Consider the following 26,825-nt stretch of genomic DNA (forward strand, 5'->3'; position numbering starts at 1 on the left):
CCTCTTCCAAGGTGTGATTATCAAATTTAAGTTTGTTATCTATCATTATTCCTAGTATTTCTGTTTGGGAGACTACAAAGATTGCAATGACCTTTGATGATGTAAGTAAAAGTTAGATTTTGTATTATAAAGGGATTTGTGAATGAAGAGCAGTTTTGTTTTCTTGGTATTGAGCTCAGGGTTAGAATCTTGAGACACGTTTCTGCAGCTGTAAAGGCTTGCTGAATGGTGATTTCAAATCCAGGGATTAATTTTGCATTTCAGATAGCAGCAGAATCATCTGCTTATTGCTTCCTAGGGGCATAACTGGAGTGCAGAGTCTGTTTGTTAATAAAGATGTTGAATAGTAAGGGGCCAGGGATGGAGCCCTGTGGGACTCCAATTGATGTGGGGAGAAAACAGGATGTGTCAAGATGTGTTTTACATGTGTAGAAGGGCAAAAAATATAGCATAGTGAGGAAACACATGTTTTCCAAACTGGAAATAGATCTCTGTGGTTCCCCTATGTAGTATAAGGAATCTATGAGGTCAGTACTGGAATGAGGTATGGTGTTTAGTGCTCTGAGTAATGTCCAGAGTATAAATAATTTTGGAACCAATCTCAAAGAATTAAGAATGACTTAGCTATGAATCCCAGCTTAGCCACTGAAATAGAAATCAGTCAAATGGTTTTGATAGAGATGTAAATATATCAAGGGTAACAGGTGGTAGAATAAGAGTAATGTAAGTAAGAATGTGTCTGTCTGTAATATTCACAAGATATTCACATATGGAAATGCTGTAGGAGTTTATTTCTAAAGCTAAATTATGATGACTTATATGTCCAGGTGAAAATATTTCCTAAAGATGGTGCTGTGGGCTGCACTGGGTCCCTCAATCATCCTGAGATGTTTTCTGGAATGTGAAAGATATGCTATGTTGGGTCTGGCTCTGAGGGTTTAAATTAATGATACAAACTTAAACAGTAACAAAGGTGGGGGACTGGAAATGATACAAAATCTAAATGCAAATAGTGAAAGAGCAGATTTAGCTCTACATTCACAATAGCTTTGTAAGGTTATGAAGAGATAATGAAGAGAAAGCAAAATAATCTCGCCTCAATGGGCAGACTCTGTTAACTGGCAGTCAATGTCTAGTGCAGTTTTTATCACAGGAAGCAATGATAATAGGAAAGCTGATATGATCAGCAGTCCAGAAGTGTTTTCATAGGTTCATAGGTATATACTAAGCTGTGAACCACGTGGCCTTTTTAAGCCTAGCCACGGATCCCTAATCTCTTCCAATGTCTGATATCTTTGATAAATATAAGCAGGGGGCTTGGAAGATGAAACATGTATGAGCAGGGACTTGCTCAATGAACTGTTTACAGACTGTGTCTATTAGATACATAGGTGCCAAACCAGGGATTAATTTTCTTTTCCTCATCCAATTGTTCAAGTCACACTTGAATTTGGTTAGAGAGGAACTCTGCTTCACATGGATAGGGAGTCTGTTCCAGAGAAGGGGTAGTCTCTGAGATACATACCTGTCTCCCCAGCATGTCCTATATATTTCACAGGCAAAGTTTAAGTCTTTAGTTCTGTTTTGTGGATTCAGGATCTATCAGAGTGGGGTCTGATAATGCCTTGTATGACAGGCATAATTCCTCCCTCAACAGCCAGTAGGAGACAGAATACAGGGATATGTATTTGAGGTAATCTGCCCAAGAAAGACATGTTACTTATACCCTGTAATCTTTTGATGAGGAACCTCTGTGGATGTTCCAAATATTGGATGTGCCTGGTTAGGTACATGCCAAAAGGGGTACAGTATCCAATGATAGGTCTGATGAATGCTGAATATAGTGAAACAATGACCTCCTTGGATCTAGATGCCATAACTTTGTTTATACGTTGCACAACACAGAATGATTTCCTCACTATTATATACAAATGATGGTTAAAGGCCAGATTACTGTCTATGTGTGTCCTCAAGTGCCTGAATACTGGGTAACTCTTGGGCTGTGTTGTCAATATGATAGTTACTGGGATTAGATAACTTCCCAAAGGATACTGTTATACATTTCTTGGCATTTAATTTTAGTCAATGGCTTTGACATAAGCTATTTGTCTGTGTCAGCCCTTCCTGGAGAATATTTTTGTCAGTGTAGGATTCTATGACTGCTCCTAATTTGCAATCATCTGCAGATTTGGTCAGCCATAGGATCTTGGCATTGGCCTTAACTAGTGAGAAGTAGATGTCAAGAAAGAAAGAAAGGTCCCAGGACCAGTCCCTAAGGGACACCATTTTTGACTGGCCTCTTTGTAGAGGTGGACTCCCCAGTTCTAACATCCTGGGTCCTGTTTATGTACCAGCTGGCTATCCACTAGATTTCATAAGGGTTTATACTTAACTACGTGAGTTTGCCAACAATGTCCAACTGGGTTATTGTATCAAATGTCTTGGTGAGTGTAAGCAATATGAACTATGTTGCCCTCAACCACTGCTTTCATAACCTTCTCATAGAAATCCATCAGGCTGAGTAGCCATGATCTGCCCTTGATGAAACCAAACTGGATTGAGTCTAGTGTGTAGAGGTTTCCTATGTCATTCATCATTTCCATGACTCTTTCCAGGGCTTTACATATGAGACTAGTAAAACTGGTGGGTGTGTAGTTTTATGGTCTCTAAATATCCCACCTTTGTGCAGAGGAAAGATAGTTGCTGTTCTCAATTTGTGAGGCATGAAGCCAGTTTAGAGGCTACAGCTACATTGCAATTCCAGAGGACTTGACAGGTCATGTTTCATGCCATTTAGAAGACATCCTGAGATATTGTCTGCATCCATTGACAGTGTTCTTGGCCTTAGAGTGAGCATTAAGGACCTGTTCCCTAGTAATGGTAGGTGGAGTTACATTTGATGGTATTTACTGAGGGGAGGTTGAGGGGGAGAGAGAGATAAGGTTAGAGATGAATTTGTCTTCCAGTATGTTTGCTATATCTTTTAGATCAGTATTGGTGCCTCCATTAACAATGATGTATTGCCTTTGAGGCTGTAGACATGGCTAAATAATTCCTTGTCATTGCCTTTGACCTGGGAGGGCAACTTTACCTCAAATGTGGCTTTGGTTGACTTTATTTGTCCTCTGAGTTGTTTGTTTAGTATGATGATAGTGCTTTTATTCTGCTGGGTGCTGCATAATTGTTGCTATGTTTTTATTCCTTCTGTAATACAGCCAATTGATGTCATGATTCTGTCAGAGTGGCTTGCTTTTTGAGTTAGTTCTGCACTTAGGTTCCCTATTATATGATCGAAGACGCATTCTTTCGAATGTGTCTTGATCGAACTTGAAAGCACGAAATGGCAACATACCAAAAAGGCATATAAGCAAATTCTTTCCCTGGGAAAGAAATCACTTGGCTGCCTTCATTATTTTGCTATTTTCATCACTGTAGTATGATCTCAGAGTTGGTATATTTAAGTAGGGTGTGTGTGTGTGGGGGGGGGCAAAGCCCCCCACTTTATGTAATGTTTTAAAGTGTTTCTGTTTTTTTTTTCTTTTTTGGAACAGCAATTTTCTTTCCCTGGGAAAAACATTGCTGTTCTAAGTGTTTGGGATTGCAAGCTTTCACTTACATGAGGTTGATAAATCAGTGTTCACATTTTTAAGCATTTGCTGATTTAATATAGACCCTACACTTGTTCCTGGTGGGTACAGCTGCCTCTATGCAGCTATTAACATGCTTATATAGGGTTTCTGTGAACAGCTCCATGTAGGCAGCAATGTTCTCATGATTTAGGGGGACTTGAAATTTTGCCATATTATCACTTAACATTAGCTTGACCTTAGAGCAGTTCCTGAACATCCCGGGGCTAGCTTAGTTTGCAGACAAGGGAGCCCACAGGATTTTTTGCAGGGGGGTGCAAACCCAGAGCCCCTCCCATGCAGCCCCACCCCTCCTCACACGCTGCCCCCTGCTGGCACAGCCCCCCCCCCTGCCCACACAGTCATTCCAGTGTCCCATTACTTGACTATTTCTCCCCATTTGTCATAGACACTGTTCAAATCTTTCAGTGCACATACTGTTTAATGCTTTAATTCTGCAATGATTACAGATATTTGAATTTCATTTACAACTTTTATTTCAAATTTTATAGCACAAACACTGATAGACATTTACTGAACCTAAACAAAGCAATAGTCTTACAATGAAAAGAGACTTAGCATTAAAACTTCTCTACCTTTGAAACCCACATTCACTAAAACAACATTGAAACCCACATTCAAAAAAAATGCAACTGGTCAGTGGCAGGGTAGGTTTACCTTTGGGCTGTTTTCAAATCATAGGCTCCTTGCACACATTTTTAGAACCATGCAAAAGTTATTTGATTCACCTTCCTGACTGTATTAATTATACTATATAATAATTGAATTATATCCCTTGTATAATACAGCACCACTTGTTAGAGTGTGTTTTAAATTTATAGTTCTGAACATTTTTCCTTTAAGCAATGAAACAAATCATATGAACCAGTTATGACAACCTGCCCAATTCAGAACATTTCAACCATAAAGGGCCACTCAGACTTCTGTCATACAATCCACCAATATCAATCAATATGCAGAATCTCTGCAGAAGTAAAAGTCATCTGAATAATTCCCCATTAAAGAGATCTGAAACCAGTGACGAAGTTGTTGCTAGAAAACTTTATATTTCAGGATTCTAAGATGGCTGCCAGCTAGACTGCACACACTTCAGCTTGCTCCAACTACTAAATTCAAATCTAACCTCATCTAAGGCTACTGCCACAGTGTAAATCTACAAAAAAGCAACTCCTGCATAATTAACCCTAAGTCGCTACCTGAGTGAAGCTTATTTTTATCTTCTGATTGTAAAAATAAGAAATGCATACCTTGGATTTGGGTGATGGCTAAGCAGTGACTCCTGTACATGTGCCTGGGCCTGCAAGCAGTAAGTAGCAGCTACAAAAAATAAGAAAAGAAGCAAGCTTTCACACAACAATGAAAAATGGACCAAATGGAAACACACATCTAAAACAAGACTATCTCAAATTGCTTCTCCAGACAAAGAAGTTAATACTAAAAGGCAGAAAACTACCAAATCTCAAGCCGAAGTGTCAAAGAACCAAACAAAACCAAAAACTGATCAATCTTTTGACATGGAAGAACTAAAAGCAGCTTTAATGCCTCTGCAAACAGAAATAAAATCTTTCTCTTCAAAACTTACAGCATTTGGCAATAACTTGGATCAAATAATAACCAGAATGGACAAAAATGAGGCTAGAATACTGAGTAATGAGACAAAGATAGAAGAAATACAGAAAGCTTCTTCCATCACTGAAAATTCAGTCAAAGAAATACAACAAAAACTGATTGATCTGGAAGCTAGAACAAGGAGAAATAATGTATTGATCAGAGGCATCCCAGAAAAATATGAACAGTCACAGCTAGCTAATGTAGCAAAGGAAATCTTCAGTCTCCTTCTTGAAAACAAAGAACTATCCCAAAAAAATTGTTATTGAAAGAATATTTTATTTATTTATTTTGCATTTGTTGACCGGGCTAGTCTAACTGGAATAAAATCCATTTTCAGTAGAGGCCCGGGGAGAAAATCTCCAACACAGACAATTTTATGCAGTAAAAAATAATCACAAGTTCAAAGAAGTATAACAGTAGTAAAATAGCTCTAAACAGTTACAGCCATACACAGACACAATATATAACTGTAATAATTATCACAAATTCAAAGAATTATAACGGTAGTTAAAAAGGGTCTAAACAGATTACAGCCATACAGATTAGATACAGTTGTCATTACAAGCATACCTAGCTCATGATGAGGTGATATGCAATGCAATAAATATAAAAACAAAATAGTTGTTTTCAATTGCAAGCAGGATAAAAAAGTATAAACAGTTGATTAATTATACAATTGTATCATATGATACAGTGAAATAAAGATATATAGGAAACAGCAAGAGGATGTAAGTAGGTAGAATATACTCATGTTAGGAGCAGAGAAGACATAGGAAATAGAAGAGAAGACAGTTAGTCAGGGTTAGTACAAAGGCAAAGCCAGTGAGTACTGAGAAATTGTTTTATTTTCAGTTTAAAGAGTCCTATAGAGGACAGAGATAGGAGTTCAGAGGGAAGCCTGTTCCAGTGTTTGCCTACAGAGTTAGAGAACGATGAATCTCCAGCTGAGTTGTTGGATTTGCTGATAGTAATACGTAGCTTATTAGAGGAGCATAGGTTCTTAAGATTGTTGTAGGGGGTAATGAGAGTCGTCAGTATAGGTGGGGTAGTACAAGCTCTTATGGATAATAGTGAGTTGTTGAAATAGTATCTGGTTATGGAACTCTAGCCATCCTAGTTGTTTTAGGTTGTTGCAGTGATGTGTTCTAAAAGGATATCCTGTGGCAAATCTAGCAATGCTGTGATAGGTAGTAGCAAGTTTGTTTAGGTTGTTTTTTGAGAGATTGGTGTATATGGGTGAAGCATAGAGTAAGGTAGTGATTAAATGAGTTCTAGCTATAGCGATTTTGGTTGAAGGAGTAAGGAAGGGTTTGATTCTGTAAAGGGATCCCAGTTTATTATTTACTGTTTTTATAGTGATGTTAGTATGTGTGTCGAAGTTTAGATTATTATCTATGGTTATTCCAAGAAGTTTGGTGGTTGTATCAGGAGATATGAGAGTCCCATTGTTGGATGTAAGAGTGAAATGAAGAGGGGCAGACCTACGAATAGGAGTAAAAAGTAGAAGTTTAGTTTTTTTAGGGTTAAGTAGAAGGCAACGGTTTAAAAAACATTGTTCAACTGTATTAAATGCATTTTGTGTAAGGGATTGTAGCTCGATAGGAGTATTAGCTGAGCAAATAATGGTGGAGTCGTCTGCATATTGAATGCAGGTTGCATGTGGAATTGCTAAGTGGAGGTCATTAATGAAAATGGAAAATAACAATGGGCCTAAAATGGAGCCCTGGGGGACACCAAGGGAAATGGGGAGGTGAGAAGATAGGTTGCTTTCCCATAGTACTGCTTGCTGTCTATTCTCTAAGTAGGATTTGAACCATTGTAATGCTAAAGTATCAAGAGAAAGAGATTTAAGTATTTCAATAAGGAGCTGGTGGTTAACCATATCAAAAGCCTTAGATAAATCAATGAAGACAGAAGAGGAAAGGGTATTGTTATTACGGTTAGAATTTATACAGTCTGTGAAGGAAAGTAGGGCTGTGGTGGTGCTGTGGTTAGGTCTAAGCCCATGTTGACAGTTGGCAAGTAAGTTATTATCAATAAGATGGGTGAGTAGTTGCTTATGGACACATTTTTCCATTATTTTTGCCAGTGGAGAGAGTAGGGCTATTGGTCTATAGTTTGAAATGTCAATGGAGTTACCACCTTTATGAAGGGGGATGATGTGTGAGATTTTCCAGATAGATGGGATATTTCCTTCGGTTATAGTTCTGTTTATAAGTATGGAAATGGGGAGGGCTATGGCTTTGGCACCTTTTTGCAGGTATTCAGCAAGTAGATGGTCAGCAGAGGGGGTAGTAGGTTTCAGTTTTTCTAGAAGAGAGCAAATGAAGGATGTAGGAACAGGTTTAAGCTGAAATAATGGAATTGGGTAAGTTGGAGAGGTGGTTAGATTAGGGGAAGTTGGAGATAATTGCTTAGCTAGTGTTTGAATGGTATCTGTAAAGAAAGAATTAAAGGCATTGGCAGTTTGTGTTGGATTATCTTGGTTGGAGCCTTGTGGGATAGGTGTAATAGTTTGACCTGGGTGTAGGAGTTTGTTGATGCTGGACCAAAATTTTTGTGGATTCCTTTGGTTAGTTTGTTGTAGTTGGATATAAAAGTTTTTTTTTTATCTAGCAGGATAGCTTTTTTAGCAGTATTTCTTAGTTGTCTAAAGGTTTGGTGGTCTGTTAAATTCCTGGTAGTGTGCCATTTTGTCCAAGATTTGTTTCTGAGGAGAATTTTCTGTCTAGTTGCTTTGGTGAGCCATGGGGCAGGTTTAGCGTTACTTCTAATAGAGCGTACAGAGGCATGTTGGTCAAGGATGGATAAGAATGTGGAATTAAAGTAGTCAACTGCTTTATCTAGGGGAAGTGTTTTTAGTGGTGACCAATCGCAGTGTTTGAGTACTAGCTGGAAAAGTTCAGGGTTGAAGAATTTTTTAGTCCGGATTGTATGATAAGTAGTATGGTTAGGTATGTTAGTTTTGTGTCTGATGATATAAGTGAGTGAGTGATCACTGAGATCATCAGGGAGGGTTCCTGCTTTGTATGTGAGATGTGGAGAGTTTGTAAGAATCCAATCTAATGTAGTTTCTTTGTTGTTGGTTTTATTAATTCTTGTAGGGGAGGTAATGACTTGTGAGAAGCCATAAAGATTAATGTGGGTGGTGGGATGAGGGGTACTGCAGGACTTCCAGTCGATGTTAAAGTCCCCAAGTACTAAAGTTTCTTGTGGAAGATTGATTGATATCCAGTTAAGAATGCTTTCAAGGGTATTAATGTTATTTCCAGGGGGAAGGTAAATACAAGCGATGTTAATGGATTTGAATTTGTTGATTTGAAGTTTAGTGACAAGGATTTCAGAGTTATTAAATATAGGTAGATTTATGTTAGATGTGGTGATTTGTAGATTATTTTTTTAGAGGACTGCAACACCCCCTCCCTTTTTGTTAATACGGTCCATTCTTAGGATACTGTAGGCAGGTGGGGTAAGTTCATTGTCATTAATGGATGGTTTTAGCCATGTTTCTGATAGACATAGGAAATCAAATTGGTAGAATTCTAGTAGGGCATGAAGATGGGCAGTCTTGTTTTTAATGCTTCGAATGTTAAGATGTGCTATTGAGAGAGAGTTTGGAGGCTTATTAGGTGTATATGTATGAGTTATGTTAGAGGTGAATTGTACAGTGTCAGGAATATTGTTTGGGCCAGGATTAGGATGAATGAATACATTGTGCTCTGAGAAAATCTCAGACCCTGGTTGCCCCCAGGCAAATATATGTAAGAATTCTAAATGCTGCACGTGCTCAAGAAATAATTCAAGCTGCAAAAAAAAAAGGAAACATATTCTATGGAATGGCTACAAGATAACCTTTGCTCAGGATCTGCATCTACAGATAAAACAGTTAAGACAAGCTCTTTCACCATACTGCACTTAGTAAGCAAAAACATTAGATTCCAAATTAAATATCCAGCAACTCTGCAATTTCAATACAATGGCTTAAATTGTGCAGTTAAAAATAAAGAAACGAAAACAGCTTTTCTCAAAGCCTTTAAAGAACTGCCATGAAATAATATATATATATTTTTTACACAAACAGGCTCCTAATACAAAGACTATATGCTTTTGTGTATTTTTGCATACTAATTCTCTCAATGACAAGGTAAAATACCTAAAATACCTGTTTTCTGCTTGGATTCATTGTTTTTCATTTGGGCAATCCAACTACAGCTTAGGGAGCATCTCCACACAGTCGCAAAGGAACTACACTACCCAGAATCCTTTGCAGCCATGAATCAGGAAAATTAAGCACAGCTGAGGTCAAAGGAAAAACTATGGTATCCATTCAAGCCCAAATCATCTCAGAAAACCAGCGTTTGCAAATTAAAATGAAAGTAAGGCTCTCACATAACAGAATACCTGTGGATTTACTTTTTCCTGACTCAAAAAGTGAAGATTCTCATGTATATGGTGTATGGAAGGTAAATCTAGCCTAGAAATAGTACCACAGGTTAATTGATTATATACAAATGGTAATATATAGGTGCTGCTTTTTTTTTTCTTGTTCTTTCCTGAATATATACAAGCTGGACTAATAAAATTTTCTGGGTTAGAAACTGTAGCAGCTGTTGCAGCTGCAATAAATACTCAGCCCATACTAGGAAAAGCAAACCATTGTAGTTAGGTTTGTGTTGTTTTACATAGTGTTAAAATATGCTTTCTTAAGCTTTAAAATAAGTATGCATCATGTAAGCATACCAATCTTGTACAGCAGAGAATATATAAGGATTTTTGTTTTTCTGTCTCATATGTTCTTTCTTTTATAGATCACAATGCTGTTTTTTTTTTTTTTTTTTTTTTGTATATATGCTCGATTCTTAAATGATAAATGGACACCTAGGGATATAACTGTAGCAGTAAATGCAGACCCAACAAGTAAAAGAACTGCTATATATATATATATATATATATATATATATATATATATATATATAATGAATGTATGTATGACCAGCATAACAAAGAACATGCAAACACTGTTTGATAAAACTATATTAAGGTAAAATCAGTTGTGTATGTTGTTACTCTTCTATGTGTGAACACAATTAAAACCTGATAGTTTGCTTTGTACTATATTTTGATTGGATTGCTATTTGCCTATTAAGCTAGATATATAAATTTCAGTTAAAATAGGCTCAGCTTAATTATTTTCAAATGAACAAAGGGTTAGAATGCATATCTTTTATACATGATTTGTGTGGTCATGCTGTTATGTGTGATGTTTTATTGCTGGGACTTAGAATGACAGAAGCCTTTTGTATTATAGTTGTTAATATTCCTTTTACCTCTCTTTCAGGTAGTAGGCTAGTGTGGGTATGCATGGGGGGGGGTTCTGAAAGGGAGTGATGTCACACTTATAGCCACACCATTGATATGTACAAAAAATTCTAATAATTTTGAAATGTTATTTTGTCCCTATATATATATATATATATCCACTTATTCTGAAAGCCAGCAATCTGTGTATTATACCCTTTAGATGATCTCTGTGGATTCATGGAATGTAAAGGGCTTACAAGATAAGAAAAAAAAGAATCTATTAATGCACTTAATTTTTAAATCTAAGGCAGAGATAACTTTCATACAAGAAACGCATATGTTGAAAGAGCAATGGGAGAAAGATGCAAAAAAAAAATGGGTGAAATATATTGTTGCTGCTGGTGACAGTACGGCTTCTAGGGGAGTTGCCATAGTAGTTAAAAAATCTTTTGTTGGTAATATATGGAAAGGTAGAAGTGACCAAAATGGTAGATGGTGTTATTTTACTTGCGAACTGCCACCGTTTAAAAAAACTTTCTTAGTCCTGAATGTTTATGCCCCATGTTTGCATCAAATAACTTATCTATACGAGATATATAGAATCTTAGAAAACTATCTTAATTACTTCTATATCATTGGAGGTGACTGGAATATGTTAATTAATCCAGAACTTGATAGGACAAATAAGAATAACAAGCAATCGGTTCAGCTTACTACACTAATAGCTGAAATAATGGAAGATTTTAAGTTAGCTGACCCATTTGAAAACTATAGAAATAGTATAACTACTAGTAAATTCACTTATTATTCACCATATCACATGTCTTGGTCTAGGATAGATGTATTTTTAATATCTGAAATCTTATTAAATAATACAGTCACATACAATAGTGAACCTAGGACAATATCGGATCATGCAAAGATAAATATTACACTAAAGTTGGGGAGCTCAATGCAAGGACCCCAAACAGTTATAACTGGACATTAAATACTAACTTACTAAAGCTTAAAGATGTTTCACAAAATATCATAGACATTCTTACCCAAACTTATAACAACCTAGAAGTAGCAGATATACCGTACAACATTCAATGGCAAGCTACAAAAGCCACTATTAGGGGTATATTAATTCAAAAAGCTGCTTTCTATAAAAAAATTAAACAGAGAAAAAGTTATATAGAATCAAAATTAAAAAATATAGAGTCAGAACTGCAAATAAATTATTCACCAGTACTTGAAAGTCAAATGGTTACACTACAAAGACAACTATGTGAAATTCAAATATAACAGTACTCAATCAATGAAATTAAACTCCTCCACAAATATGCCAAATGGGCTCAATCACCCTCAAAAGCACTGGCAAGAATCATAAACATTAAGAATCCTCCTACCAAAATAAAGCAACTAAATTATAATAACAAAACTTTAGAGACAGATGAAGAGATCATTGCAGCTTTTGAAGAGATATACCAAAAACTATATGACCTCCCAAGACCAGTTTAATGAGTCATTATTTCATCAATTTACCGAAGAGTTACAATTTCCAGTACTGAATGAGACACAAATAAATAATCTTAAAGCTTCCTTAAGTGTAGAAGAAATCATTGCTGCTGTAAATAAGTTGAAACCAGGTAAATCACCAGGGCCTGATGGTTACGTGGAGGAATTTTACAAGACTTTCAAGAAACAGTTAGCTCCTATACTACTGAAAGTATACAGATACATAATAATGTATGGTACCAAAGACCTGTATATCAATAACTCAGTAACTATATTTATACCAAAACCCAAATTTGATGCATCAAACCCAAATAATTACAGGCCAATAGCACTCATAAATACTGATATTAAAATTCTAGCTAGTAGAATCAAACAAATTCTACCTCACATTATATCTTCTGAGCAACTAGGCTTTATGAACAACAGACAAATATATGACAACACACTTACTATTGATTCAATCATTAGTTTAAAAGTGAATGATAAATGCCCTAGCTATGCACTGTCAGTAGATGCAACCAAAGCTTTTGATAGAGTAAATTTTGATTTTTTATTAAATATACTCAAGAAATGTAATATTCCTGAGGGCTATATAAACGTGGTTAAGGCTTTATACAAAAATGCCACAACAACACTATCTATACATAAAAAGCAATCAAAGCCTATTAAAATAGTGAACGGTACAAGGCAAGGATGCTCACTATTACCTTACCTGTTCAATATATACATAGAACCTCTGCTGCTTAAAATATTACAGAGAACTTACCACCATATTATGAATATTTCCAAAGTCCCAATAAAGTATATAGCTTTTGCTGATGATCTTAACATTTATTTTGAATTCCCTAATACTGATTTGAATAAGATATTAAACTCCATTGAAAAATTCTCAAAAATATCTAATTATGCGATTAACCCAAATAAATCCATCATATTCCCTATGAATACTCTAGGACATAAGGAATTCTATTTCCCTGAAACTGAAATTAAAATCAATTATAATCTCAAATATATGGGTATTATGTTCACTCACCCCCAATCTGACATGACTAAAAACAACTTGTTTAAAACCTGGTCTAACATCACTGAAGACACTAAGAGATGGTTAAACCTTAATCTATATCCACTAGCTAAGGTGGCCATAGTTAAAATGAATATTCTTCCAAGACTATTGTTTCATTTTAGTGCTATTAACCAAAATATACCAAAAAACTTCTTCTCCAAACTTGAAACACTACTAGGAAAGTTTATTTGGCATCCAAAAAGTACAAGAATAAAATATACTAAATTAACATTACCCAAACAAAAAGGGGGCCTAGGCCTACCTGAATTCCAAACATACTACAACATACTAAACACTAGTTGAATTATACGAATAGCAAATTTTGAACCATCCAACAAAGCATGGTATCCACTATGGATTAAAATATATTACAATCATCTAATCTCATGCAATTTAAACCCTAGTACCCTTTCTAAATTCTAAGACTTTAAAGCATTTTAATGTTCATCCCATAATAAGAAACACAGTAATATTTCAAAAGCTGGTAGCCTCCCTAAATCTTAAAGATACTTTGGTATTGGGACAGCCAATACACCTTAATCCTAATATTAAATTAAACAATACTATATTAAGCCTGAGTCAGTATCCAAAAATTAAAAATATCACTGTATGGGACCTATACCAGATCAAAAGTTTCTCAGTTGACAATATTAGACAAAAACTTGAAGTAAATAAAAGTTATAATACCATAATCAACCAATTAATATATCTGATCAACACAATTACTATGAATGTCAAAACAGACAACCAAGACATGCAGGTATATCAACAAATTATTAACCTGCTACTGTCGAGATCTAAAATATTATCAGATACATATAGATTAATAACAAAAATTAGATATCAAGATGCAATTCTATATTCCAAATTTTGGGAAGAGAAAAATAATAAGATAACTGATGAACAAAAATCTGATGCTATTGAACTTACTTTGAAATTAACTCCCCTTAAAAAACTAATTTATACCCAAATTATGATCAATAACAATGTGTATCACATACCACTTTTTCTTAACAAAATTAATCCCTCCCACTCCCCTTAATTTACCATATGCCAAAACAGTGTTGTTGCTGGCACTCTTCATATTTTTTGGAGCTGTAAAAATGTTTACAAGCTGTGGTGTTCGCTAAGAACCAAGTTAGAAAAAAAGGGATGCACCAAATCTACCCTGTCATGGGAAATGGCAATTTTACATATATTCCCTAATAATTTCTCATACGAAAATAAACACATCTTAGTCACATTGTGTGCAATGATCAAATCATATATAGCCCAAAATTGGTTAGATAGAAGTAAAATCACATGGGAAGAATTTAAAGGAATGGCTATAAAATACTTATTAGCCAGCAAATTAATTACAAGAAGCTAAAAAAAAAACTATCTTACAATCAAAAACACTGGAAAACGCTTTTAGAAATCCTAGGACAAAATTGATTTATGACCAAGGGACTTCACCATCAATATTACTTTACATAATTAAGGGAAACTAAAGGCAATTATTATAGAAATACCCACAATAACCGTGTATAGGTCATGGCAAACACATATAAGATGAACATTAAGGTGACATCAATGTATATATTGTACATAGTTAGCGCAAGACATAATATTTATTTAGGTAGACTAGAATATCTGGTTGTAATGTTTTAATGTCACATTTTCAATATGTTGTATACTATCTTTATGTAAATGCCTGTTTTAGAGCTCATTAAGAGCAGCTTGATTATTAGACAATTCTGTATAATTGTTACCCTAACATTGATGATTTATGTTATGTATATCGTATTTGGATGACTGAAACTTGATATTCCAAGTAGCTTGTATGTATATTTTCTGTGTCATTCTTTTATTGTATTTAAATTATATTTGAAAACAAAAAGAAAACTTTATATTTCAGTGTTTCCTCTACAAATTCAGTGCCTGCTGCCCTTGAAGGAATAAATTGCCTACATTATATTAAAAAAATGGTAAGCTGGTATATTGCAGCAGGGAATGGGTGGCAAGCTGAAAAACAAGTTCATAGTTATTAGGCATCTCATCCAAAGGAGGACATACTCAGGACTGCAGCACTCCACCCCATTAATATACAAATCTACATGTTGTGGGAGTAGAACCTACAGCCCTCTGTATCAAGATGCAAGTATGCTACCTGCTGTGCTGCTTAAAAATTCTATACCACAATAGTGATACCATTTGCTAAACAAAACAGTTGCACATTTTAAGCAGGCTTAGCATGAGCAGCAGTAAACTTCTCTTCTCTTGAAGCTCACAATTCCTTGAAAATGCACTTGAAAATAAATTCCACCTGCTATCTCTAACTAGGGCATTTCACTCTCTCACACATACCTCAACCTCTTAGTGCAAGAAATCTGGGCAAAGCCTAAAATAAATAGGAGCAGATTATAAATATTGCTGTCATGAACTTAGAACATTGCTAGAATCACTGCACCTGCTACTGACAAAGTACCATTTTGATGACACACAGGACAAATATATATTTGTGCATTTATTCAAACCCACACTGTTTTTAAAATAAAAAAGTCACTTACTACCAATGGACAAATTACACTACCAAAGAAAAATAAGTAGTAGATCAATAACTACAAATAGGTCTAATTAAAGAGCAGAATAATATTACCTGTGTACTTTCGTCACAGTGTGACTCAGCTTCTTAACTACTACAAATTGTGCCAAACCTGAACTGCTGAGAGCAAAACAGAATAATGGAATCACTGGAGATAACTGTAGTTTAGAACATTACTTTGCTAAAATATTATGAAAACAGCATGAGCTGCACAATTTCATGGGACGAAATTGAAATTTAAAGTAACATTAGTCACTTAAACATTTCATTTACAATCCCATTGGTGCTTTATGTAATGAAATATGTGTTTTGCCTGCAATTTCATAACATACACTTTGAGATACCTGCTGTACCATGATGTATACTAGGTGTGCCTATTATACATCAAATGCCATTTTTTTTCAAATAGGGAATAAAATGCATTGTTTGAAAAGTAATGTATTTCTACAGTCACCTGCAGATATATTTTACAGGACTTCATATAAATGTATGCATGTATTTCAGCACCTCTTACATTAACCTTTATAAAAAATTTGGGTACTTACATATTATCGCAACCACATTCCACAGTCGCTACCTCAGATTGTAATTCTCAATTGTAGAAGACTATGTCAGACATTGTATGCATGTTAACTGTCTGCAATCCATTTCAAAATGTGTTCGGAAATTTTTTTTAGACAAACTGATAGGATTTGTGGATGATCACACTCGCATACTTTTGCCATGGTGTACAACTGTTAGGAGACATTTCTCACCTGCTTTCTTAAAGTTTTGCAGTGAAAACTGGAAAACATTAAGGGGAAATTCCCTTAAACTGGAGACACCTTTTCCAACTCTGCCATTATAAAGTTATTTGGGGCAGTAAAAAAATGGCACGAAGTGTATAAAATTGGTGGTGGAAAGAAAAGCAGCTTTTACACGTGAGACACTGACAAAACAATAGGGAATCCACACTTCGTATGCTTGACAGACATGCTTGGGAAGACGCATTTCACCAGCCATGTTATGAAATAACAATGCAGTTCTCTGCCCAGAAAGGTGGACATGTACCTGACTCATGTCATGGAGTAAAAAACTAGTTGCTTCAACCAGCTGACAAGGATGAACAATTAAGACCCGTTAGGCTGTTACCACAGTCATGGTCCCATCACTGCCTGCCTGAATACCTTCCACACAAACAGGGAAAGTATACATATTTATCAGCCAGAAAGGTACACAGAAGTAGTAAGGAGTGTTATATTCTCCTGATTGTAAACTTTCAGTCCAGTTTTTGGCTGGAGTACGGCTTTGAAAACAGCCGTTTCTCCTCTTTTGATTGTGGTTGCGGTAATACATAAGTACCAAAATTTGTTAAGTAAAGTTATATGTCTTTGAACTTTAACTAAGAGCAACTATATGAATTTATTGGTATGTGTGTGTGTGTGTGTGTGTGTGTGTGTGTGTGTGTGTGTTCAGGATGAATAGTGAAACCATGTGAAATCAAGTTCCTTATTCCTACTAGTATAATGCTAAATTCAGTTAGTAAATATTTAACATTTAGTCCAGTTAATAAAACAAGTTAATATTTTATTTCAATGAAAAAATAGTTTTTCACAAGAATACAATTTGCTCCACTGTTATAGTTGGTTGTGAACCTACAAATAATATATTATGCTTTAGATCTCAAGACTAAATCCAAAGACGTTTCCTTTATTTATTTATTTATTTATTGATTGATTTAATTAATTGTACATGGATTTTCAGTTGCCAAGTATTTCGCAAATATAATAACCTAATTATTAAGTTATTTATTTATTTATTGCAGTTGGTTTACCAGGATAGTCCATTGGGCCATTGAAGAACCCTTTTTCAATGGAGTCCTGGAAAAATAAATGTACACTACAGTAAATATATAGGCACATGCAATGAAGAAAAATATACATTACAGTAAATATAAAGGTACATAATATAAAAGAACAAAAACAAAACATAAATGTAATTAACATTTGACAGTGACAAACTTGGTACAGGCAATGAGGGAATAAAAGCAAAAACATAAATGCATTTTAATGAACAGACATAGTGGATAATTAGAGTAGAGTGCTAGTACAGATTGAGATGGATGTTTGGTGGTAGGTAGATTTTGATTATTAGACCTTAGAGCTCTATTTGGATGGTGCATTTTAAAGGCAGAGGAGAGGGAGGGACAGTTAGAGGTGAGAATAAGCTTGTGGGCTAGATTTAGAAGCTTTTAGGGCTAGATTTAGTTGAGTATAAGCAAGATAGTTGGGAAGTTCTAACCATTTTTAGTTTATGGAGATAACAAGAGGTGAGCTGTTTTAGTGGTAGGTGTGAGGTAGGCATTTTGTCTATATAGCATTTGTGTTTTTTTTGATTTTTTTTTTTGATGTTCTTTGTGTGGGAATTTAAATTTTTTTGGTTGTTGTCAATAAGGACCCGAAGTTTGGTCTCTGACACTATTTCAAGGGTAGATGATTACATAGCATCGTCTTGAGTGAGTTTTGTAGAGAATCATCTGCATATTGGATAATGCTAGAAGGGGATAGATTTGTGGAAGTCATTGATAAAGATGTTAATGTTTAGGAAGGAGGAAGTTGCTTTTTCCATTTTACAGCTTGTTTTCTGTTGGAGAGATAGTTGGAGAACCAGTTCAGAGGAGGAGGATAGGTAGAGTTTTGAGAGTTTAATGGCAGTCATGTGTGCTGTGATAGGTCTGAAGCCATGCTGTGTGGGGGTTATAAGGTTGTTGTCTAGGAGATGAGGGAGGTGTTGAGTTGATCGAGATGTGGGGGGGATGATGGATGGGTATATTGAAGATGGGAGAGAGGTGGAGAAGAAGAGGTTAGTTTTGAAATAGAGTCAATAAAGAGGGTTGTCTTATGTTTTTGGTAGCGTGCATCTTTTGTCTCTTTGTTCTGTCTAGGATAGAGTAGTTTTAGAAGATAGCCAGGGGCTGATTTTTTTTTTTTATTCTCTTAGTCCGGGGAGCTTGTGAGTCTAGTAGTTTTAAGAATGTAGAGTAGAGTTGAAGAAGACGCGTTGTAGAGTTAATGTTTTCAGACATGTCCCAATTTATTATTTTTAGTGAGTTTGAAAAGGTTATTGGGTTGAGTTTTTTTTTTTCTTGGATAGTAATGATGTTGTGGGTCCGTTGAAGGATAGTTGGAGTCGGTGGGTAAAAGGTGGGTAAGTGGTCACAAGGATGCCACTTTGGTAAAGTAAAATGGGGGGGGGAGACTAGGATCCAGTCAGTATACTCCCATTAGAATATGTGGTTTTTAACCAGGTCTCAGAAATATACTGATCAGGTGTTGTATGTGATAGTTTAGGCTAAGGAATTGAGATTGTGATGGGGGGGAAAGTTTGAATGAAAAAGAAGCATGTTGTGAAAAGTAGTGGTATTAGCTAAGATGATAGGGTGGTAATGAGGAATGGAAGATGGGAAGAAGAAATGAGATTAGAAATAGGAGGAGAGGAAGGAAAAAGAAGTTTTGGCGGGGTGGAGGGAAGAAGGTGTGTATAGAGAACTGAGTAGTGATTGGAGGAGAATGGAAGTGGGGGGAGGTGGGGGGGTGGGGGGGTTTGGGTGGGGGTGGGGGGGGGGGGGGGGGGTAGGGGCCGGATGCAGCCAAGTGACAAACAGGTGGAAGCAAACCCAACAGCAAAAGATGAGACTATCAAGAGAAGCAATAAGAGTGAAGTGTAGTAAGTAGAAGGTGAGGAGGAGTGGGCCTGGACAGAGTGTAGGCTAAAAGGCTAAAGAAGGAAGAGGAGAGAGAGTAGTTAGTATTTCTTCTAGCACACAAGGAGAAGTTTGTAGACCCTACCCCCAGAAAAGAAAGAATGGGGGTGTGTGTGTACTGACTATGCATGCAGGAATCCAAGGCTCACCAGTAAAACTTGGACTAATGATGGAAGGGAAGGGGGGCAAATAGTAGCAAGAGCAGTGAGAAGTATGGAAGATGGAGGTATAGTAGAGTGGGTTTGAAATATCCTTGAAGGGGAAGAGATTCAAATGTTTGTGTTTAGTCTCTTAGGTCTAGGTATACTTTATCTTGTAAAGGGAGCTGAAGCAAGGAGAGTATATATCCTTGGAAATAGGGAGTATGGCCCTAGTTAGGTCATATATCACCCAGGCAAGAACACAGGGGAAGGTCCATCAAAGGCACACAAACAGAAGAGAGAAAATTCAAAAGGCAAAGTTTGTTTCTTATAGTCTCTTAGGTATACTTTATCTCTTGAAGAGCTGAGAAGCAGAGAGTATATCCTTGGAAATAGGGAGCACAGGGGAAGGAGATTCAGGGGCAAAAAGTTTTATTTCTATAGGAGTCTCTTAGGTATACTTTATCTTTTCTATAGAGTCTCTTAGGTATACTTTATCTTGAGTTTATGTTCTTATAGAGTCTCTTAGGTATACTTTATCTTGAAGGGCTGAAAGAGATTCAGGGCAAAAAAAAGTGTTTGTTCTTAGTCTCTTCTCTTAGGTATACTTTATCTTGAGCTGAAGCAGCAGCAGAGTATATATGGGAAATAGGAGTATGGGCCTAGTTAGGTCCAAATAAAGTTATACATTAAGGTTGAGAATTTTTGATAAAAACCCCAATGATATAATGTTCAATGTTTTTAAAATAAGTATAACTATTTGTAATGAACTCATTAATAATAATTTTTATACAGTTCTCAGTAATTATTTTCTTGACCTTTTTAAACTATTAAAAGTTTGCTTGCAATCTACATTACCTTATAAGCATGATTTATATGCAGGTGTTTGTCAAATATTTCTCGTCTACATGTATAAAATATTTATCCTGATTTGCAGTGATAACAAAACAAGAACGATTTTCCATTTCACACATTCCAAAATGCAACAAAAGGGGGTGTATAGATAGCCACAGATGAATCAATGTTTCTGTATGAATTCTGGCTGTAATCCACCACCGTTAATGGCACATGCCAAGTCTTTTTTGTCTTAGTTTTCAATGCAGTACTTAAGCCAACAAAGATGGACAAGAAAATAACATGTATTAAGCAGAAATAAGGTGAATCTTCTATTAAACAGAAATAAGATTACTTTTTGTTTTAAGTAGGAAATTCTTTTGCTTCTTTGGCTCATTCAAAACATATTTATAAAATAATAGAATAAGTTTTGTTAATGATCATGATGATTCTCTGCACAATTCTGCTTTCTTTAATCATAATAAAAGAAAAATGCTTATTCTTAGCTCGACACACACATCACTTAAACACACACACATACCTCTCACTTCTTCATTCGTCCACAGTCCGAACGTCCTCTGAAATTCAAATTCCCAGTAGGCGCGAAAGACGAAGACATAAACCATCAGTCGCACAGACACAGAAGACGAAAACAGGTTGCAAACACTTGTTGTCAGGCGCTGGAAGCTCTTGAAAACTGGGGGTTGGAGAGGGGCACTTAGTGATCTAAAATGGGCAATTTTTTTATAACTATTTACTACCACAACATAGATTCACTTGGAGGACTTTTTAAGCTTAGCAAGTTCCCTTTTTGGTGCTTGAATTAACATTTTCTGATCGGTCTTACCTATCCCATGGCTGATAATTGCATATTAGCCCTGTGATCATTCCATAGATAATTTGAGGGGACCCATATAAGGGATGCGGCATTTAGGAACTGCCTCTATCCATTAGTGGCATGAGGGATAATCCTGGAGTACATTTTCTATTACCCATCCTTAGATCCAAGTTGCATTTGAATATGGACAGGGATGAGCTTTGTTTTACTTGGATAGTCTGTTCTGGAACAGTGGTGACCTCTGTGATATATATCCATCTCCCAACAGCATACAGTTTAGATACCTGGACTGAGTATTTCTGATGCCATTTGACTTGCTGATGTTCAGTAGGTCCATCTGTATTAGGTTGGAGGATGCCTTGTATGCCAGCTATGTCACGTCTAAGCATTCTGCAGTATACTGACTATAGTAATAAATCTTAGAGGTGGTCCATGCAAGACCTATTGTTTAGGACTTATATCCTTTTAAGTAACATATATCTGAAGGTATTCCAATTGTTGCATGGTGCTGGACAGATACATGCCAAAGTGGGCATTATACAAAATGATTGACCTAATGAGAGCTTTGTAAAGGGGGAAAACAACATCTGTAGATCTAGTCACAATTTGTTTATAAGCTGTGCAATATAGAAAGGCTTTCTTATGACTCTGGGCACATGTTGGTCAAAAGTTAGATCACTGTACACACAAGTTCCCAAATGCCAAACAATTGGGTTAGTTCTCAGAGGGCATTGTTATGATTTTGACACCAGTTATTTTTTGGGACAAACCTTCCTGCATGATGGTTAAGTCATTTGAGGATTCAATAACTGCTCCTACCTTACAGTCATCTCAAACTTAGCCAGCCAAAGCCCTTTGGTATTTCCTTTTACTTTTGAGATGTATATGCCAAATAGAAAAAGTCTCATCACTGGACCCTGGGGGACTCCTTGGTGACTGGTCTCTTCCCATATTTTGATCTCCTGCATTCTGTGAGCAAGATTGCAATCCAGCTAGTGATGCAAGTGTTTGCTCCTACATTATTCATCTTTTGTACTATACCTGAGTAGGGGATTGTGTCAAAAGGCTTGGCCAGGTCAAGGTAATGTGACTGTTTTACCTTCATCCATTGCTTTGGTAACAAAAGTAAAGCCTAAACTTTGCCCATGATTTTGAGCCTTTCACACTTTCCTCTGGGCTGTTTCCAAACACATTTTTAGGGTCATGCATACATGTATGCATTCTTTGATTCACCTTCTTGATTATATTAAATTATATTCCTTGTATCATACAGCACCAGTTGTTAGACTGTTTTAAATTTGTAGTTTTGAACAGTCATCTAGTAAGCAATGAAACAAATTTATGAACCAATAACAGAGCTACCCATTTCAGAAAATTTCAACCATAAAAGGCCACTTAAACTTCTGTCATTACAATCCACCAATATCAGTAAATATGCAACATTTCTGCAGAAGTCAGTCATCTAAATAATTCCACATTAAAGGGATCTCTAATGAAGAGGTAGCTGCTAAGAAACAACTTTATATTTCATTGTTTCATCTACAAATAAAGTGGCTGTTGTCCTTGAAGTATAAATTGCCTATTTTACATTAAAAATAATAAGCTAATAATATTGCAATAGGGAATGGATGGCAAACTGATAACCGGTTAATAGTTACTAGGTAATTCATCCAAAGGAAGACATTCACAGGACTGCAGCATCCACTCCCTTTAAAGTACAACACAGTACGATCCACCTGCATACTGTGGGAGTAGAACCCTCAGCCTTCTGCATCAAAAGTAAGGCTGCTACCTGTTTTGCTACTAACAATATAAACAGACTTGGAATAAGCAGCACTAAACTTCTCTTCCCCTGAAGCCCTCAGCAAAATATTTCATTTATTTACCAGGAAAGTATAACTTGGAACAGAGGCCCAGGGAGAAATGCACCAGACACAGGTCTTTGTTATATGGGAGTAAACCCACACAAACAGACTCCACACAGAAAGCACCTCAGCCAAGAATCAAACCAGAGAACCCCTTGCTCTAAGGCAACAACACTACCACTGCACCATCCACTTGCCACAGCTAAATCAATTAATTTCATAGCAGAAGAAAACTTGAAAAAGCCACAATTTATTTGGGGAGGAAGCAAATCCCCAAAACCAGGGACACATTGTAAATATTGTTTGCATTATCCTAGAAAGTTGCTGAAATAGTGTTTTGTGTTACCATGTGTTTCCAAAAAAGATAGAAAGACTGAAACTTAAAGGGCTATCATTATTTAGTGAATTCCATTCTCATTGATTTGCCACAAAACCACAAATTTTAAGAGGACCTATCACAACTAGACTGGTGGCATGGGTAGAGAATGCAGGCTGTTTTGCCTAAGGTTCAGGCTTTGAACCTGGGTAATTCTAACCCCCAGGTATAAGTAACTGAGGCATTACATACACCTTAAATGAAATGGAGCACAGCTCTGCATAATAAAATGAAACCGCCTGCTTAAATTGAAATGCCTGCATATAGAAATGAAACAGAGCTTACACACCCCTTAAATAAAATTGCTTACTAAAGCGATGCGATGTTTGCTCTGAGGGTGTTGATGGAGAAGTACAAAGAAGGTCAGAAGGAGTTGCATTGTGTCTTTGTGGATTTAGAGAAAGCGTATAACATGGTGCCTAGAGAGGAGTTGTGGTATTGTATGAGGAAGTTGAGAGTGTCAGACAAGTATGTAAGAGTGGTACAGGATGTGTACGAGGGTAGTGTGACAGCGGTGAGGTCTGTGGTGGGAGTGACAGATGCGTTTAAGGTGGAGGTGGGATTACATCAAGGATCAGCTCTGAGCCCTTTCTTATTTGCAATGGTGATGGACAGGTTGACAGACGAAATCAGGCAGGAGTCTCCATGGACTATGATGTTTGCAGATGACATTGTGATCTGTAGTGAGAGTAGGGAACAGGTGGAGGAGACCCTGGAGAGGTGGAGATATACTCTAGAGAGAAGAGGAATGAAGGTCAGCAGGACTAAGACAGAATATATGTGTGTGAATGAGAGGGAGGATGGAGGAATGGTGAGGATGCAGGGAGTAGAGGTGGTGAAGGTGGATGAGTTTAAGTACTTGGGATCAACAGTTCAGAGTAATGGTGAGTGTGGAAGAGAGGTGAAGAAGAGAGTACATGCAGGATGGAGTGGGTGGAGAAGAGTGTCAGGAGTGATTTGTGACAGATGAGTACCAGTAAGAGTGAAAGGGATGGTCTACAAGAGGGTAGTAAGACCAGCTATGTTATATGGGTTGGAGACAGTGGCATTGACAAAAAGGCAGGAGCCAGGGCTTGACATGGCAGAGTTGAAGATGTTAAGATTTTCACTGGGTGTGACGAGGATGGACAGGATTAGGAATAAGTATATTAGAGGGTCAGCCCAGGTTGGAAGGTTTGGAGACAAAGCCAGAGAGGCAAGATTACGTTGGTTTGGACATGTGCTGAGAAGGGATGCAGAGTATATTGGGAAAAAGATGCTAAGGATGAAGCTGCCAGGTAACAGGAAAAGAGGAAGGCCTAACATAAGGTTTATGGGTGTGGTGATAGAGGACATGCAGGTGATTGGTGTGACAGACCAAGATGCAGAGGACAGGAAGAAATGGAAACAGTTGATCTGCTGTGGCAACCCCTAATGGGAGCAGCTGGAAGAAGAAGAAAAAGACTAAAGCACAGTTAGAAAATGAATTCAGATTTGGACCGAGAAATACATTGCCTAATTGTATTTATGTCCAAATAAAATGGCACAGGGGAATTGTTGCTACAACTGTGGTCCACAAGCAATGCAATCTATTCTCAAATACTAAAGCTATTCTTGTGACAAAATGTTGGTCTTATATAAAAGAGCAACTGTGGGTTGAGCTGCTAAAATGTTATCCTGTAAAAGGCTGATCAGATCGGAATTATGTTCTATCTACCCTGAAGCAGCAGTTAACCAGTAATGAAAAAAATAAACCTCTTAAGTTAGCACTCTAACTTAAATGACAGTGTGCTGTGGTCTGGAATATGTATGGTGAAAGTTACTTTCCTGCAAAGTTCTCTGTGTTCAATCTCCAGCATTCTTCATATTCCACAGCAGAGAATTATCAAATTCTTTTAACAGTTTTATAGTTATGCTTTTATTTGTTTTGATATGTTTGTCGTATTTTTTTAACTTTGGAATAACTTGATAAGAAAAGCATCAAGTAGTTGACAATGAACTAAAATGAAAGTGCATAAAGCTCAAAGCTTATATCTTTTCTTTTATTCCCCCCTTTGAGGAGTTCTTTATTCTTAAATGAAACATCCTGATTAAATGAAATGGAGCACAGCTCTGCGTAATGAACTGTCTGCATTTAGAAATGAAATGAAACAGAGCTTACACCCCTTAAATGAAACGGAGCACAGCTCTGCATAATGAACTGTCTGCATTTAGAAATGAAATGAAACAGAGCTTACACCCCTTAAATGAAACGGAGCACAGCTCTGCATAATGAACTGTCTGCATTTAGAAATGAAATGAAACAGAGCTTACACCCCTTAAGAACTGTCTGCATTTAGAAATGAAATGAAACAGAGCTTACACCCCTTAAATGAAACGGAGCACAGCTCTGCATAATGAACTGTCTGCATTTAGAAATGAAATGAAACAGAGCTTACACCCCTTAAATGAAACGGAGCACAGCTCTGCATAATGAACTGTCTGCATTTAGAAATGAAATGAAACAGAGCTTACACCAACCTTAAATGAAATGCAGCACAGCTCTGCATATGGAAATGAAAAGGAGCACAGCTCTGCATATAGAAATTAAATGAAATGGAGCTTACCGACCCGTGGGAGTTGACTTAGTGTGGCTAGCAGGAATTGATGTGATCATTTTTTTTCCACGCACTTTTATGTTTTGAATTACGTAGCATGCAGTGCATGCATGAGTCAGGTCTTGTAGCTATAAAAGTGGGAGGGAGCTCCCTCCCCCTATGGTTCCGGTGCCTATGACTGGATGGGATGCAAAGGGCATTCTTAAAGAGGAGTGCCCTTTAAAAAAAAACTTTTTTTAAAAATTAAAATAAAATTAATTTCTCAGCCAGCCAGTTCCAGGGGTTGCAAGTGCACCCCCTTGCACCTGCCTGCAGGCACCCTTGGTTGCAGAATTTATTTTTACTTCAAAGAAGACTGTTCACCAGTGAGGACCTTGCACTAAGGGGTGATTAGCGTTCTCCCATATTAGTGTGGACCTGAGTTTACATTTACAAAATCCAGGAATCTCTGTGCCTACATGTTTGGTGTCATATTTGATTCCCAGTTAATAGTGGGGCAATTATTATTGCCCATGAATGTGGTATTGGGTTGAATGGTGAGTGTTTCCAGTAAGCTTAAATACATGTTATGAGTTTTCTAGATCATACACAGGGGCTTATAGATTGCAAAGAAGTGAGATGGGATCATACCTCTCAACTGTACAGATTTTCGCATAATGTCCAGAATTTTGCCTCACATTTTTCATCTGTTCCTCATAAAATGGGCGGCTTTCTGGTAAATTATTGAATATTGATGTTACTAAATAAT

The sequence above is a fragment of the Protopterus annectens genome, chromosome 6.part0, assembly GCF_019279795.1.
Source record: "Protopterus annectens isolate FY-2018-M chromosome 6.part0, PAN1.0, whole genome shotgun sequence".
Lineage (NCBI taxonomy): Eukaryota > Metazoa > Chordata > Ceratodontiformes > Protopteridae > Protopterus > Protopterus annectens.